At 41.3% G+C, this 16,833-nt stretch overlaps 1 protein-coding gene across 2 annotated transcripts in view; it reads right to left on the bottom strand.

The window, feature by feature from the left end:
* The window catches only part of PLD1 (phospholipase D1), a 205,241-nt gene that overhangs the window by 137,613 nt on the left and 50,795 nt on the right, over nucleotides 1-16,833 (bottom strand). The window lies entirely within an intron of this gene.

Below are 16,833 nucleotides of genomic sequence, written 5' to 3'. Positions count from 1 at the left end.
TGAGACTGCACACTGGTGAGTGGTGAGGCCGATCCCAGCGCAGGCCACCCCAATGGATCCAAACTACCTGCCTCCCCAACCTCGGTCACTGGCTCAGTGGAAATCTGCTCCATTCCTAGCTCTTCTCCTCACCCCACCATCCGTGTCTGTCTCTTGCTGGCTGAGGGCAGGGCTTCCACACAGCCTGCCCAGGACACAGCCCAGATGGGTCCAGCACCCCCACTCCACCCACCCCTCAGAACCCCAGACGCACTGGCTCATCCCTAGGCTTCTGGATTCAGCTTCCTCCAGAGTTGTGTGAGTATGGGCTTGGGGGACTGAGTCACATAGCCTCTGAGATCAGGGGAGTTAAGGCAGATGCATGCCCCTCCCCTCTCCTCCCAGCTGACAGCACTGAGCACTTGAGTACCACACAGCCAACCCGGAAGCGGGGGGGGGGGGGGGGGGGGGGCGGTAAAGTCCACCATGCGCCTTAGCTCAGGCTCTATTACCCAGGAAACTTGGGCTAGGGTCGTGTTGTAATCAACAGGAACCATGAAGCATCCTGCCTCCTGCAGAAATCCGTGCTGTGCTGAAGTTAATAGCAATAAGAAAAAGTAAATTTGGCATAGTGCTTTTGTGCCCAACTGATCTGGACACGTTGCACACATTAACTCAACTGTCCTTACAACAGCCCTATGAAGAGGGTACTTTTTTTAGCCCCTTCTTATAGACAAGGCAACTGAGGGCACAGACAGGCTAAGTGACTTGCTCAAGCTCACACAGCAACATGATGGGAGTCAACTGCCTAGTTTGCTCCTATTTTTGCTTTCACTAACCTAGACAAGATCACTTCAGTGCTCAGTGTCCTCATCTAAAAACTGAAATTAACAACCAGTTGTCTGGTTTAGACTTTACAACAGACACATTATTGTAAGAAAGACTCCTCTTTCAGCATCGCTAAATGCCATAGAAAACAACACATTCTACACACCCCACCCAGGAGAGAAAAACCTACCCCAAATGTCAAGGGTATTCATTCAGATGTTCTGAGCCAATACCTAAGTAAGACTTGTTCCTGCTTCTGTTGACGGCAATGTACACATAAACATTTGTATTTGGAGAAAACAGGGGAGGGCCCCTCTTAATTCCAAAGTTTGTTAATAAGTTTATTAGGTGTGAGTAAGAGACTTTGTATAAGCACTGCATTGATTTAAACAATAAGGATCCAAGAAGGAAAACTCTTCTTTATTTAAAAAAAAAAAAAAAAAAGGTAATTAACCCTGCTAAAATCTGTGGTCAGACTTCTAGAAATAACATCCTTTGGTATTAAGTGAATGTTTCATTTTTTATGGCCAAGAGTAGAACACGGGTTTAGTGATGGGACTTTAGGAGGTAGATGGTAACTACGTACGAATTTATAGGAACAAGTATTACGCTCATTGACAAACTCCGCTAAGTAAACTGATATAAACCTTTTTCTCACTAAGGCAGACTTAGACCACCAACGATTCAGTGGGTGAGCAACAGATGAACAAAATAAATATTTTTTCCAGGATAGAGTTAATTTGCATCACATGGCTTTAAGAAAAATTCCCTTTCACTGGCTCAAAATATTTAAGATGTTTTTAGTGAACACATGTTGCTTCTGATAAGAACTGATCAAGAAGCTAAGCTATGGATTCAAAAGTTTTGACTTCATCATTTCTACTATCACTGCTTTTTTTTTTTTTACTGTGTTATATTTTTATTTAAATCCAATTGGCCAACATATAATACATCATTCTTTTTTTGTTTGTTTGTTTTTTTGTTTATTTGACAGAGAGAGACACTGCGAGAGAGGGAACACAAGTGGGGGAAGTGGGAGAGGAAGAAGCAGGCCTCCCGCTGAGCTGGGAGCCCAATGCGGGGCTCGACCCTGGGATCATGACCTGAGCTGAAGGCAAACGCTTAACAACTGAACCATCCAAGCACCCCCACATCACAAGTTTTTGATGTAATGCTTTTTAAAAAACTGATCTTTGCATCTTTTGATGGCAGCCCCACTAAGCAAGAATCTGCATTCCCTCATACAGACTTTGTTTATCATTAAAATTCTTTCCAGCTGTCTAAACGTCTATGACTCCTCCCTTTCACTTCTTTCCAAAGGAAAAAACAACCTCCTTTACAGTGGGTTTAGGCAACACACAGAGCATTTTTCAGTGATAACCCATAGGATCTCACCTATGAGAAGAATGAAGCTGGCAAATACACATGGGTAAAGTCCTCCAGACATTCTCCAGGGCTAATGAGCCCTCCAATTCTGTCAAGACTGCTGATAAACATAGTGAAGTCTCATTTTTTCTTACCCATCCACATACTTACAAAAAATATTTGTTGAGGCAGCTGAGTACCATGGAAAATATGTGATTTTTGAGTCAAACAGCTTAGACTCTCCTTATGCTGAAAAAGTTACCTATATCACTGTAAGGCTCAGTCTCGGAATCTACAAAGTGGACGTAATACTGCTCAAGAATTGTAAGAATTAAATGATCTAAAGGGGGTGGCTAAGAGTTGAGGCTCTAGCAGATGCTGAAATAATGTTGGTTGGTCCTATGCCCTCAGCTATTCCTTGAGCTACAAGACCTCTGACCAAGGCCCTGTATCCACACCAGAGCCCAGTCCCAACCCTGAGAACAAGAACTAGCAGTCAGATTGTATTCTAGGGATGGTCTGATGTCACCCACTATAGAAAACACTGACTGCTACAGGGGCGCCTGGGTGGTTCAGTTGGTTAAGCGACTACCTTCAGCTTGGGTAAGGATCTCAAGGTCCTGAGATCGGGACCCACATCAGGCTCCCTGCTCAGCGGGGATCCTGCTTCGCCCTCTTCCACTCTCCCTGCTTGTGCTCTCTCTCTCTCTCAAATAAATAGAATCTTAAAAAAGAAAAAAAAAAGAAGAAGAAAACACTGCTACAAATATATGAAAACAAAGCGATAAGCTAATATAGTTGCTCCTTTCCCGCTAGAAACACAGAATTGCTGAATAAATTGTAATCCTATTTTAAAAATATTTAGTTAAGGAAAAAAGCAGAGGCAGCAAAAACAAACGCAATAATGAAGGAACACCTCCAGTTTCCAAGGATGAAGACACAAAGTCAGATGAGTACCCTAGAACTAAAGCTAAAGGGGCTCAAGGGTTTGGTCTTGGATAAAAGTTCTGGGATTATAGTTCTGTCCCCACATGAATGCTAGAAGACAGGACCCCAGGACGATAGGCAGCCAGGGCCTGGAAGCAAGCCTCCAAGAGTTACACTATCTGTTTCAAAGAGACTAGAAAAACTATACCCAGCCATCCTGGGAAGAAACTGCATGGAACTGAGGTAACTACAAAATGAGAACCTTTAGATAAAACTGATCCAGGATTATAATTTCTGGCTTTCGGAAATGGAGGTGCAGTTCCTGTTACATCAGTCACCCCGCAGATAAGGATTATAAATTCAATTATAAAAAGTCACTGAAGAACAACTACAGAGAAGCAGAAACAGGAAGGTAATCTACATTTGGAAGAAAGGAATGGCAGAGTTTTAGTCCAAAAGCAGACTAAGTCTGTGCTAGGTTGGGTGACAAAAATTCAGATAGAAAATCCATAATCCTGTTGGCTTGAAGACCCAGACAACAGGCTTCATGGCTTTCACAGCAGCTGAAAAGTGAAGTGGGAAACTCTGGAAAGGAGATCCATAGAGGGGAGTGCCAAATTCTGCACAGGCTGACTCCTGAACCACGCAGGCATGGGTACAATGCAACTCAGGTAGTAGTAAAATGACTTCCACTGAAATTTCTGCAGCTGCCCACCACAGGAATGACAGAGCTTGGAGTTTAAGTCCAGGCAAATTAACTACCCACTCAAAAACCAAAAAACCTCTCAAAAGGAACATAACTGAATTGAGCTTCTACAATATTCAGTCATAATGTCACCTAACACTTTTAGATAGAGAAGAAATAGAAAAATGTGACCCATTCTGAAGAGAAAAGACTATCATCAATGGAGACTCATCCTGAGATGTTGAAATCAGCTGACAAGGATTTTATTATATTTTTTTCTAAAAGATTATTTATTTGAGGGAGGAAACCAAGAGTCAGGTGCTTCACTGACTGTACTACCCAAGGACCTCCAGTGACAAGAATTTTAAAGCAACTGTTATAAAAAAAACTCAAGAATGTAAAAGAAAGCAAGTTTTTCATGAACAAAAGAAAATCTTAGCAGGAAAAAAGAAAAATTCACTGGATGGGCTTAACAGAAAATGTCAATAACAAAAGAAAGTGTCAGTGAACTTGAAGACAGATCAACAGAAATTATCCAATCTGAAGAACAGACAGAAGAGGAAGAAGATTTCTAATAAATGAACAGAGCTCCAGTGACTTATATAATAATATCAAAAGATCAAACATACATGTATGTAATTTGGGGCCGAGAAAGTTGGGCTAGAGAAAAAATGAGGAAGAAAAAAAAAGTATTTAAAGAAATAATGGCTAAAAATTTTATCAACTTTGGTAAACAAAATAAATTTACAGATTGAAGAAGTCTGGTGGATCCCAAGCAGGAATAATTACAAAGAAAATCACATCTATGCATATTAAAGTCAAGCTCCTAAAGTATGAAGAAAAGAGATGTTAAGAGTAGGAAGAGAAGAAGAGCTTACTGACATTCAAGAAGACCATACTAAGGACCATTAGACTCTCATCAAAAACAAATGGGAGTGGGGCACCTGGGTGGCTCAGTCAGTTAAGCATCTGACTCTTGGTTTGGACTCAGGTTGTGACCTTAGGTTGTGAGATCAAGCCTCACCTCAGGCTCCACACTCAGTGCAAAATTCTTTCCCCCACTCCCTCTCCCTTCCCCTCTGCTCCTCCCACACCATGCTCTCCCTTTCTCTCTCCCTCTTTTCTCTCTCTAATAAATAACTAAAACTCTTTAAAAAAGGCAAGAAACAAATGGGGCTATAAGACAGTGAAATGATATCCTAAAACTCAATAAATATAGAACCAAATAAATGAATATGTTACTTTTCCTGAAACTAATCTACTAATTCAAATTCCAAAGAATTTCCTGTAGAACTTGACAATATGGCCCTAAAATTCATAACAGAAAAGAATTAAGAATAGGCAGGTAAGTTTTGTCCAACCAGATATCAAGAATTGTTATAAAGCTGGAGAAATTAAAATAGTGTGGTACTGACACAGAAATAGACACATAGAACCAACTACGTTCTTATTTTGGTTCCCCAAAATAAGCCCATGCATATATGGGTCTTGGCAGATGACAGAAAGGGCGTGAAAAAGAATTAGAAAAGAAAAAATAAGCCCTTCGATAAACAATGTCGGCACTACTGGCAATTCACAAAGAAATAGAAAATAAAATTAGTTCTCAATCTCACAGCTCCCATAAGAATACTTTTGTGCAGATTAATGTCCTAAATGTGATTAAGAAAAATTCTAACGTATAGAAGAAGTCTTTATGACCTTAGGGTCACAAAAGCATCTTCACAAGATATAAAAAGCACAACTCATAAAGGAAAAGCTCATAAATTTAACTACACTAAAATTTAAAGCTCTGTTAGACAAATGACAAAATTAAATAACAAACCCAAATCTGGAGAAAACATACAGAGAATATACAAAGAACTCCTAGAAATACGAAAGAAGAAGATCAAAAGACCAGTAGAAAATAGATCAGGAGTACATGCAGGCAATTCACAGAAGATGAATTCTAAATTTACAGTGAATCTTTAAACATGTTTAACCATTCCAGTAATCAGGGAAGTCATTTTAAAAAAATATGATACTTTTTCATATCCACTGAACTAGTAAAATTTTTGCAAATCAGAAATTATAACATATTAGTAAGATAATGAAACTCTCGTGCACCACTTGGTAGAAGTATGAGTTAAAATAGCATGTTGGAGGGGCGCCTAGGTGCTCAGTTGATTAAGCATCTGCCTTTGGCTCAGGTCATAATCTCAGGGTCCTGGGATCGATCCCCACATCAGGCTCCTTGCTCAGCAGAGAGTCTGCTTCTCTCTCTCCCTCTGACCCTCCTCCCCGCCTATGCACTCTCACTCTGTCTCAAATAAATAAAATGTTTTAAAATAAAATAACCCGTTGGAAAGCAATCTGACAAAGTCTAAAAAATTGGAACATGTCATAACCTTCCCCCGCAATTCTTACTCTAAATATATTCACTAAGAAACTCAACCATGGGTGGGTTTATGTAAGAACATATATTATGAATGAGCACTGAAGCGCTGTTTACAGTAAAGAAAACTGGAAAACCTAAATGTCCACCTATCAGAGAATGGATAAATTAATTATATTTTTAATGAAGTACCATATGGCAGAGAAAATAAATAGACCAGAACTGTCTGTATCAACATGAACAAATCTCAACACAAAGTTTGGTGAAAAAAAGACAACTTAGAATTTTTGTTTAAGATTAAAAAACACAGAATTTTTAAGTTTAAGATTAAAGTTAAGATTAAGTTTTGTTTAAGATTAAAAAACACAGTTTTTTAAGATAAAAAACACAGAATAACCCTATATGGTGTCCATTAACATCTAGAAGTAGGGCATACAAAGTAATTGGGGAAATAATATACAACAACTTCAGAAGAGGGGTCACCTTTAGAGAGAGAGAATGAGAAAGAATGCAATTAGGAAGGGCACTAAGAGGACTCAATACACCAGTAACATTTTCTTTCTTTCTTATTTTTCTTTCTTTTCTAAATGATAAAACTTATTAAATTTACATGTTATAGGTACATAGGTTTTTATTTCCTAAGTGTTAATCTGTATTTTTAAAATATTTCATTTAAAATAAATTTTAAAACTATCAAATATAAGTGATATTTTACTCACATCCTTAAATCCAATCTTGGCTGATGGTTTTTGCATTCTTTGCAAAAATGAGATTCACTACTCCTTCTAAATTCAGCCAATTCTGGTAACCCACTAACAGGGGAACATATGAAATACCACAAAGTGCTTTGTCCCCCACTGTCCCTCACTCGCCCTTGGGAAAGCATATATATTTATAGACTTCAAGCTGATTTCCCTTAAAATCAACAGCTGGCACGCACAAATTTTGGCACTGGTTGGGGACTGGTTCAACATCAACACTAGAAAGATGAAGTTAAACAGGCCAGTAGTGGAACTGAAAGTAAATCTGGTCTTTTTTGAGGGAAATAAACCTTCCAAGTGGAGCCTTGATGATCCATGGCTGTGATCTACAAAGCTGGGTTTTCCACTGTTAATGGCAGTGATGCTCAGGCAAGGGGAAAATGGTCTCCAAAACTGAAGCTGTATTTGCTTTTGCCTTCTCAGGGGAGTTATTAAAATTGCTTCAATTAAATTTTTTTTAAAAAGAAAGCCTTGATATATGCACTTAATTTCCCCTCCTTAGCACCAGGTAATTTAACACTTCAAATTAGGAAGTCCCTTTCTTTACTCTAGAAGTCCAAGTATTTCAAATATAATGAAGCTCATTTCACAAGTTCCTCAAAAATATAGTAGTAAAAATGATAATACGTATTATTAAAATTATAACCAACATATGGCGAGGATGCAGAGAAAGGGGAACCCCCCTACGCTACTGATGGGAATGCAAGCTGGTGCAGCCACTCTGGAAACAGTATGGAGGTTCCCCCAAACGTTGAAAAAAGAGCTACCATACGACCTAGCAATCACACTACTGAGTATCTGCCCCAAAGATACAAATGTAGGGATCTGAAGGGGCATGTGCACCCCAATGTTTATAGCAGCAATGTCCACAATAGCCAAACTATGGAAAGAGCCCAGATGTCCATCCACAGATAAACAGATGAAGAAGATGTGGTATATATATACAATAGAATACTATGCAGCCATCAAAAACCATGAAATCATGTCATTTGCAACGACATGGATGGAACTAGAGGGTATTTAGCTAAGTGAAATAAGTCAATCAAAGAAAGACAATTATTGTATGATCTCACTGATATGAGGAATTTGAGAAACAAGACAGAGGATCTTAGGGGAAGGGAGGGAAAAATCAAACAAGAAGAAACCAGAGAGAGAGTCAAACCGTAAGAGACTCCTAATTTCAGGAAACAAACTGAGGGTTGCTGGGGAGTGTGTGGGGAGGGATAGGGTGGCTGGGTGATGGACATTGGGAAGGGTACATGCTATGGTAAGTGCTATGAGTTGTGTAAGCTTGATGACTCACAGACCTGTACCCCTGAAACAAATAATACATGTTAATTTTTTTAAAAGAAAATTAAATGTATAAAAACTAAGAATTACTTGCAACTTACTTGGAAAAAGATATGAAAACCACTTTTTAAACTTTGAAGTCTTCTAGTCCCAAAATTTGCAAGTAATTTTGTATCTTATACATAATGCATACAAAACTCTGTTACAGAGCTCTGAATATATTACTTTATCTAACTTTATAAGGATGTTTCAATATCACATTTTTCACTTATTCTATATTCACACTTTAGCAGCATTTTTGCATAATAAAGAATAAAATCGCTCAACATTAAAAAAAAATTATAGGGCGCCTGGGTGGCTCAGTGGGTTAAGCCACTGCCTTCAGCTCAGGTCATGATCTCGGGGTCCTGGGATCGAGTCCCACATCGGGCTCTCTGCTCAGCGGAGAGCCTGCTTCCCTTCCTCTCTCTCTGCCTGCCTCTCTTGTGATTTCTCTCTGTCAAATAAATAAATCTTTAAAAAAAAAAAATTATAGCCAACATAGCATTTTATTTCTTTTAACACATTCTCCTATACTCGATGTCACTGATCTTCAGAATACTCACAAGAGGAGTATCGCTATCCCTTCTACAGCAGAGGTGAGCAAACTGAGGCTCAAGGGAGAGAGGAGAGGGGCATGTCAGGCCATTCGGCTACAGCTGGGGAGGGGGGCTCACTCTTGAGCTCTAGAGAAATTGAGGGAAACACTTATCTCAGACTAAAACATGTAGCCTCCCTGTTAGAGAAACACCTAAGAAACCACTGGCCCCAGCTACCACCCGGATTCTGGTTGAGAGGTAGTCTACGAGAGTGATAGGACTACCTAGGTTTGTATGTCCGTTCCACACTTACTGGCTATACAATCCTAGGCAAGTAACTTAACCTCTCCGTGCCTCATTTGCCAATCAATAAAATAGGGTTGACTAATAATGCCTCCATTACTGGGTTGCTATGAGGTAAATTAATTAACATATAAAATGCTGAAAATAATATCTGGCCCAAAGCTAAGTGCCGTGTGCATGTTAGAAGCTCTTATCATAAACGGGCCTTCTTACTTTTTAATGCAAAACAAGGTAAATAATGACACCAAAAAGTTCCTCCGAGAAATAATATTTGTGAGACCACTGTCCTGTTTTTTATTTTACTTATGTTCAGTTAGCCAACATACAGCACATCATTAGTTTCTGATGTAGTGTTCAACGATTCATCAGCTGCGTATAACACCCTTGCTCATCACCACACCTACCCTCCTTAACACCCACCACCCGGTCACCCCATCCCCCACCCCCCTCCCCTCTGCCACGATAGCCACTGTCCTATTTAAATTCTCCTCATGGTAGGGGCTGGCTCAGCCGGAAGAGCATGCAACTTTTGATCTCAGAGTTGTGGGTTCCAGCCCTATGCTGAGTATAGAGATTACTTAAATGCATAAAATTAAAAAAATAAAAATAAACAAATTCTACTCGCAGTAGCAGTTTTCAAAAGCCATCTGGAAAAAGTGAGTATTTTCAGATTTCCTTAAGTACAAATCTCTTTCAATAAACAACCTTCTTAGATTTCTTCTTAGATTTGTTCTTTTTATACTTCTTAAGACTCATGTTTCTCCCTAGACTGATTCTTATAATACTTGTATACTATTCACAGAAGTGTTTATACTATGAATTACCATTCCCTATTACAGAGTTTCACTTAAGAAGCATTTGTAGGAAATTGTTAGGAACCTTATATCACATACTACAGAAAATGACAACCAACCACCTGCATTATTTCAAGATTTCAGACTGTCTTTAGTTCACCCTTTTAACATTGTCACCAACGGCGTCACTTGAATGTAGATATGTGGCTGGAAAAGATAGCTGTGAAGATGCTCTTCTTTGGCTCAGAAACCTACAGTGTGGCCCTCCCCATCTCCCAGCCCCCTACACACACACACACACACACACACACACACAGCTGGACCATAGCCCAAGATCAAGATTATCGCATTTGGATTTCTGATTTGTACGCAAAATTCCTTTATAGCCCAACCTTCTACTTAAGTTCTACTAATTTCCTACTGTTTGGTCAGTTGGTTCCTGGGGATCGAGCCTCAGTCTGATCAGACCTAATAATACAGAGGAGAATGTTGAACTGTACCATGAGGATACAGTCAGCAAAACCCAGCCCATAGGCAACTCTATAGGTCAAACAGGCCGGGGTTTTATTAAAAAAAAAAATTACAAGGAAAAGAAAAGGATGCAAGAGAATCTGTAGATTAAAATTGGCTCAAAATACATATCAAATAAGAAAATGATAAAACAAGCAAAATTAAACCCTAGCATCTGGGGATGCACACTCACGTGATAAAACTATGAAGAAACACAAAAAGAGTGATTACTTTGGGGATCGGGGGACTGGCACTGGGGCCGGCTTCTGAAGTGGCTAGCACAGTTCCTTCTCTTGATCTGAGTTACTAGTTACATGGGTGTTTGATTTATAGCTATGTACTAGCCTGTACACTTGGCCCTGGTCATTGCCCCGACCTGTGCATTCCCCTGTCACTCTAAACACCCCTCCTCCTCCAATTCTCTGCCTGCTGAGACCTTCCACATTCCCTCTTACTGAAACTTTCCAGGCTCTCCCCAACCCATCCCCTGCAGGCAGAGACAAATCTCTCTGGACTAAGCTTTGCATCATCTGGTTTCTAAGTTTCTGGTGGTACTTGTAACTCAGAGGTCTGGGGGCAGGCCTCATGTCCTCTGTGATGTTGTCACTCTTGGGAACGGGAAGCTGGGTCATTCCCACAGATGAGCACAGTAATCAATCAAAAGTCTTTTCCAAGTTAGAGAAACAAACTAAAAACAACAATAACCAAAAAACTACTAATCAATTAAAATAAAAAATGAGATGAAAACTTTGAATCCACCAGGTTTACTGGCTCACAAAATCCCCATCTCCCTTAAGATTCCACAATCTATCCTCACTCACTCCTTTGGCTTATCTGCAACCAGTGTACAGAACTTGGGCCCACCGGCTTATGAGTAGAGGCCCTTAATCCTGGCTCTGCCACTTAGGGGTCTTGTAACCAGTAACCTCTCACTTTACTTATATGACTCTGGGCCTCTCCGAGCTTCAGTTCTGTCATCTACAAAATGAGACGAATCTTAAGGATCTAAGAAAGTACTTAACCCAGCCCCTCACACAAAGTAGGAACCCAATACATCATCAATTGTAGAACTATTATTGCCAACTATGAGTATCGTTAATGGGAAAGGTATATCAATCATCAAACATGGCCACTCTAGCCAAGAGAAGTGACAAAATAAAACCTCCTAACAAACATGTTTCCTAAATGCCAAGCAAACCATGGGAAGTAGAAAACTCAGTGCATCTGTCATTCCTTTGGTCACCATCACACAAGTCCAACATTTTTTCCTAAAGTGAAGTTGTCTGTGTTGCGTTCATTCTTCCTGAGCTGGGAGCTCCTTGGAGACCCTGAATGACCAAGTCTTGAACTCGTGTGTCCGGACTCCCTAGTCACAACCCCATGGCCAGCATCACTCCGGGAGCACAGCCACTGTCTCCTCTGAGCCTCTGCAAAGCCTGACTTCTTCTGACCTCCCACTTCAGGGGCTTCACGCTCCTTGCCATCTCTGAAAGAAAGCAAGTGTGATCTGCCTCATACCTTTAGCATTTGTTAAGAAGAAATGGATTGAATGAACAAGCAAATTACACCATCAGTACTATTTTGCTTTGCATGCAGGTGTGTGTGTGTGTTTAGGAAAGAGGAGCTGATACAGGTCTATTCAATAAACCTGTAGCACGCGTATTTGCTAGCAGCCCCTAAGTAAGAACTGAGGCTACAACCTCGGGACTGAGGAAACCAATGGATAGAAAACTCAGTGGGCGCCATCTAGCACACGTGATGATCTCACCATCATTTTGTCCAACCTCCTCCCATTCACGAGAAGGCAGAAGTCCTGGGGGCACACAGAGGAAGCAGAGGCGAGTCCAGAACTCAGGTCTCTTTTGTACCGCGCACGCGCATACCAGTCCATTTCCACGCCAGCTTTTTCCCACGGAACAGCTTTGACTGTGTCCAAAACGTGTAAGAAGAACGACCTGACAGGCAGGATAAACCACTTTGGTCTCAGCTGCAGCCAGATTCTGCTCCGGAGGTGTGGACGCGCTGCCAGCCTCGCAGGAAAAGAACGAGTTTGGGATTGCTCAAGGAACCGCCACTCCCCTGCTTGTCGTTAGGGAACAGAATTTTATAGTGACACCTGACTCTGCGACATCGCTGAGCATCGAAAGCACATGGGTCGCATCAAGGCTAACAAGAAATGGCCAACAGAAGGAGGTGCGGCCGAACTGCAGTGCGGGGGACAGAGGCAGCGAGGACCAGGTAGACCCGTGAACCTTCGCGCCCTCCGGTCCTGCTGCGCGGCCTCTGTGGCTTCTCAAGCGGGTGGGGACTGCGGCCATTCCCTCAGCAGCTGTGCACTGGGCAACCACAATGCGCTGGGCTCCGGGAATTCAAAATGACCTCCCATATTCTACTTTACTGTGAAGAGGGACTCAAGGGAAGGAACCCTCTCATGACGCCTCACCTTCCTCTGTATTTACCTCCTTCCCATCAAACCCCCAGAAGCAGGCCCCTCTTCCCATCTCACCTATCTCCTGCCCATACTGCTTTCCAACTCTTTTTTCCATTCATCAAGTGCCTTATCAACCTTGCTGCCCTCGGGTTTCTTCCTACCATCACTGAAAACATCCCGAAGCACTTCACTTACACATCTGGTGCCTTCTACCTCTCATATCTCTTATGCTGTGACTTCACAGTCAACCTTGGGAAGGTATTATGTTTTCCCTGCTCAGCTGGACTGAGCCAAACACTCCCCATGCTCTCCAACTTCTCAGCCTCCCAAAAGGCTGCTCCCTCTACAGTTTTGCCTTCCTCCAACTTCCTTCTTGGCCTGATTAACTCTTTGCATTCAGGCTTATCACAGGGGCCACCTCCTCCAGGAAGCCTCCCCTGACCTTCCAGTCTGTTTCAGAGGCCTCTCATCAGTGCTTCTACAGCATTTAGAGGAGTTCACTGAGAAGACTTCTTTCCACTTAGCCTCTGTCTCCTCTAGAACATTCTCAGTTGCTTGAGAGAAGTCATCTCTAGATTCGCAGTTCCTCATGTGTTCTAGACTCTCAGTAACTACAGACCAACTGAGGAATAAATATGAATAAGACTTAGAACAACTCACAATATGAACAAAACAGAGAACATGCGCATAATGTTTTCCAGATTACAAAGCATTTTTCACAAATACATCTTACTTGATTTTCCTCGTTCTACAGGCAAACTATTACTTTTTACCCTCTTTGCAGCTGAAAAAGCGATGAGTCAAAATGATTAAGAGGTCTGACGAGGGTCATACTGTGTAAGTAGTAGCTCTGAGGTTCAAAGCATGACTCGTGAACTTCACATTCCTTGCTTCGTCCATTCCCTAGAAGCTAATGTCTTCATATTCAGAGGTGCACAATACTCTATAAATATCCTCTCCTTATCAAGCCTGATATCTGCAAACTTTTTCTATATGCCTCGTGCCTAACCAAACTACTTAACAGAAGGGAAATAAATGGATTTTGTATAATCTTAACAAAACAAATAAATCTAGAAAAAGAAGTAAGGCCAGAACAATAGAGATACCATTTCCATCTTCCCTTGGTGAGATGGATGAACATCCATGATGAGTGGCATCCTATCTTCCCCAAACCTGCAAAGCATCCCAAATTTAGGGCTAACGATGAAATGGCCACAGATCTGCCCTGTGACTCATTCACTGTTAAAATCAGGAGGCCGTCACCTTTTTTTGGTCAAACAGCAGCAAAGACCACTTGTCTCCAGGAACACCTTTGACAACCAGCAACAACCGCATCTCGGACAAGCCATTCCCGTTCCTTCAGCCCATGCCAGGCCTCACTACCCCTGTTCATCCAGCTGACAGCACCACGTCCATGACTCTAACTCCCCTATTGCTGAAGACCTCTCCTTTCGGGTCCCACTGTCCTTCTGCCGTAGTCGCTTGGAAAACCAAAACCTGGGCCAACCCAACTCTCTGCCTTGACTCCTTCCCCCAAGGTCTAAACACGGGCGCAGAAAAAGCATTCAACTTCACGAACTCCAACCTCAGCTGACTCTCTCCTGCTCTCTCTCACCTCCTGTTTCAAGGAAAACAGCTTTAAAAAGTCATCTACTTCCTCCTTTGTATCTCATCACTCCTCCTTCATTCTTCAACCCACTGCACCTGGCTTCCACCTCAACACCCTGCCAGCTTTCACCAAAGTTCATAACCATCTGCATATTATGCAATCCAATCCAAAGGACACCTCCCCATTCTTGTTTTCATTTAACTTTCCTGTTGCGTAATCCTTGACTCCATTCTTCTTGACTCCCTACTTTCTCTCGGCTTTCATGCTCCCACATCTTTCCAGTGGTCCTCCTCCTTCTCTAGTCACTGAGATGGAATGTTCTTTGAAGCTGTTCTTCTGCTCAATATTTACATGCCAGTATTTTTCAGGGTCATATGATCCTTTTCTCCCCACTCTCCCGACCTCTCAGGGTGATCCCATTCATTCTAAGGGTTACAATACATGCTGAGGTTTCCTTTTGTTGGGGTTTCAATGGCTTCCCAGTGACAACACCATTGAGTACATTCCTTTCCACAGAATACATGCCTCTGCCTCTTCTGGAAGACTGGGAGCTTCCTGAAGGCAGAAACCAATCTCTGCATTCCCCGTGGCCAGTGTCTACTGGGCTCTTGAGAGCTGTTTCCGGCCTACTCTTTCTCCTAAGCTTCAAATCTATATCTCTCTCTGCCTGTGAACTTCCCCATTGGGTGAACTTATTATGCTCAAATTAGAATTCATCATTTTCCAAATACCAAAACATTTCCTAGTCCTATATTTCTTTCCTGAATGAACTGGAAACATCATCTACAGTTGCATAAACTGAATCCTGGAACTCATCCTCAGCAATTATCTTTCCCTAATTCTCTATATCCAATCAATTAAAAGTCCTGCCAAATTCTGTACCTCTTCAATATAACCACGATATTTTACATCCATAATCATGGCAGGTTGAGGAAATTTTTAAAAAGGTGCAGTGTAGCTGGGTATTGGGTCCAGGCAGGTGATTAAGGCATTTAGATTTAATCTCAAAGTCGCTACCCACCTCCCATTCCCTCCCCTAGACGCTGGAGGCCTAGAGCTAAAAGGCATTCAATAATACTAAGCTTGGGCTGCCCACAAATAGAATTTTGTAGGATAAGTAACATCGATTTCAATTGATTACTTTTTTATTAGCCAGCTAAACAATGGTGTTCTTCCACAAATAAAAAAGATACTGAGCTGAACAGAAAACTGGTTCTGCTCTGAAGTCACTGCAGAAAACAACGACTTCCAGACGAGGTTCCACCGTGGGAAGCAATGCCTTCACGGGACCATCCGAGTTCGGTTCCGTCACATTGTAGAATCAATGCAATATTTAAAGTAAGCAAGCCAAACTGGATGTGTGTGGAGGGTGAGGTTTGCAGGAAGGAAGGACAGAGGAGTAACGAGAAACATGCCAGGCTTAATAAACACACAGCTGACAGATGATGATTCATCATTAAAATGGCACTAAAACAGAGTTAATAAAAAGCCACAATGTGATCAGAAAGAGCCTTCAGTTTGTTGCTTCCACAAATTCATTGTTATGGCACCTGTGTAGGCCCTAAACTGTAAGTAGTAAGAAGATTCATTAAAGGAATGGTAATATGAAGGGGTTTGGGCTCCACAGTAGAAAGAGGAAAGAAAAATGTACAGCAAAAATCTGCAAAGATGACTCTGTGAATATATGAAAAACTTTGAACTCTACACGTCAAGTGGGTGAATTTTATGGTTTGTGAATTATAACCCAATGAAACTGTTAAAAAAATCTGAAAAGACACGGAAATGAAAAAAAAAAGACACGAAATAATAAAGAGTTGTAAAAATCGATCAACATGCATCAATACTCAGAGGGAGAGCAGGTAATTTTCCTTGATCCTACAGAGGAATAGCCAATGCAAAACCACTTCTACATTTCTTATAACAAAAACAGACCAACTGCTACTTATAAGTGGAAAGACACAAAGGAAAAAGCCATTGTCAAAGTACTTAAAGAAAGCAATCTGTCTGCGCTTACAATGAACATTGCTCAGACTCCATTGTTTTCACTATCTGGAGACTGCTCCGTGAGACGACCATGTTTTCACAAACACAACAGTCACACTGCAAAGTTTCTGCCAAACCAGTACCTTTTTTAAAAAAAAATCACAAAAGTATGTACCACACACACACAAACTATTGTAAGCTCAGAAAAAGCATGCACTCTCAGGTACTAAAAAAACAACTAGATAAAGAAAAGATAAATTCTGAGTCAGCGATCTTTCCTCTCCTAAGAAATGCAGTAGGGATAGTGAAAAGTAGAAATACCCAGTTCCCCATAGGCACACACAGAACTGTGCTGGGTTGTTGGCTCATTGAAAAAGAGGCAGGGTGTGTATTTTTTTTTAAGTCTGTGTTAGGAAAAC

Source organism: Meles meles, chromosome 4 (genome assembly GCF_922984935.1).
Source record: "Meles meles chromosome 4, mMelMel3.1 paternal haplotype, whole genome shotgun sequence".
Taxonomy (NCBI): Eukaryota; Metazoa; Chordata; class Mammalia; order Carnivora; family Mustelidae; genus Meles; species Meles meles.
This window is presented reverse-complemented; position numbering and strand designations above follow the sequence as displayed.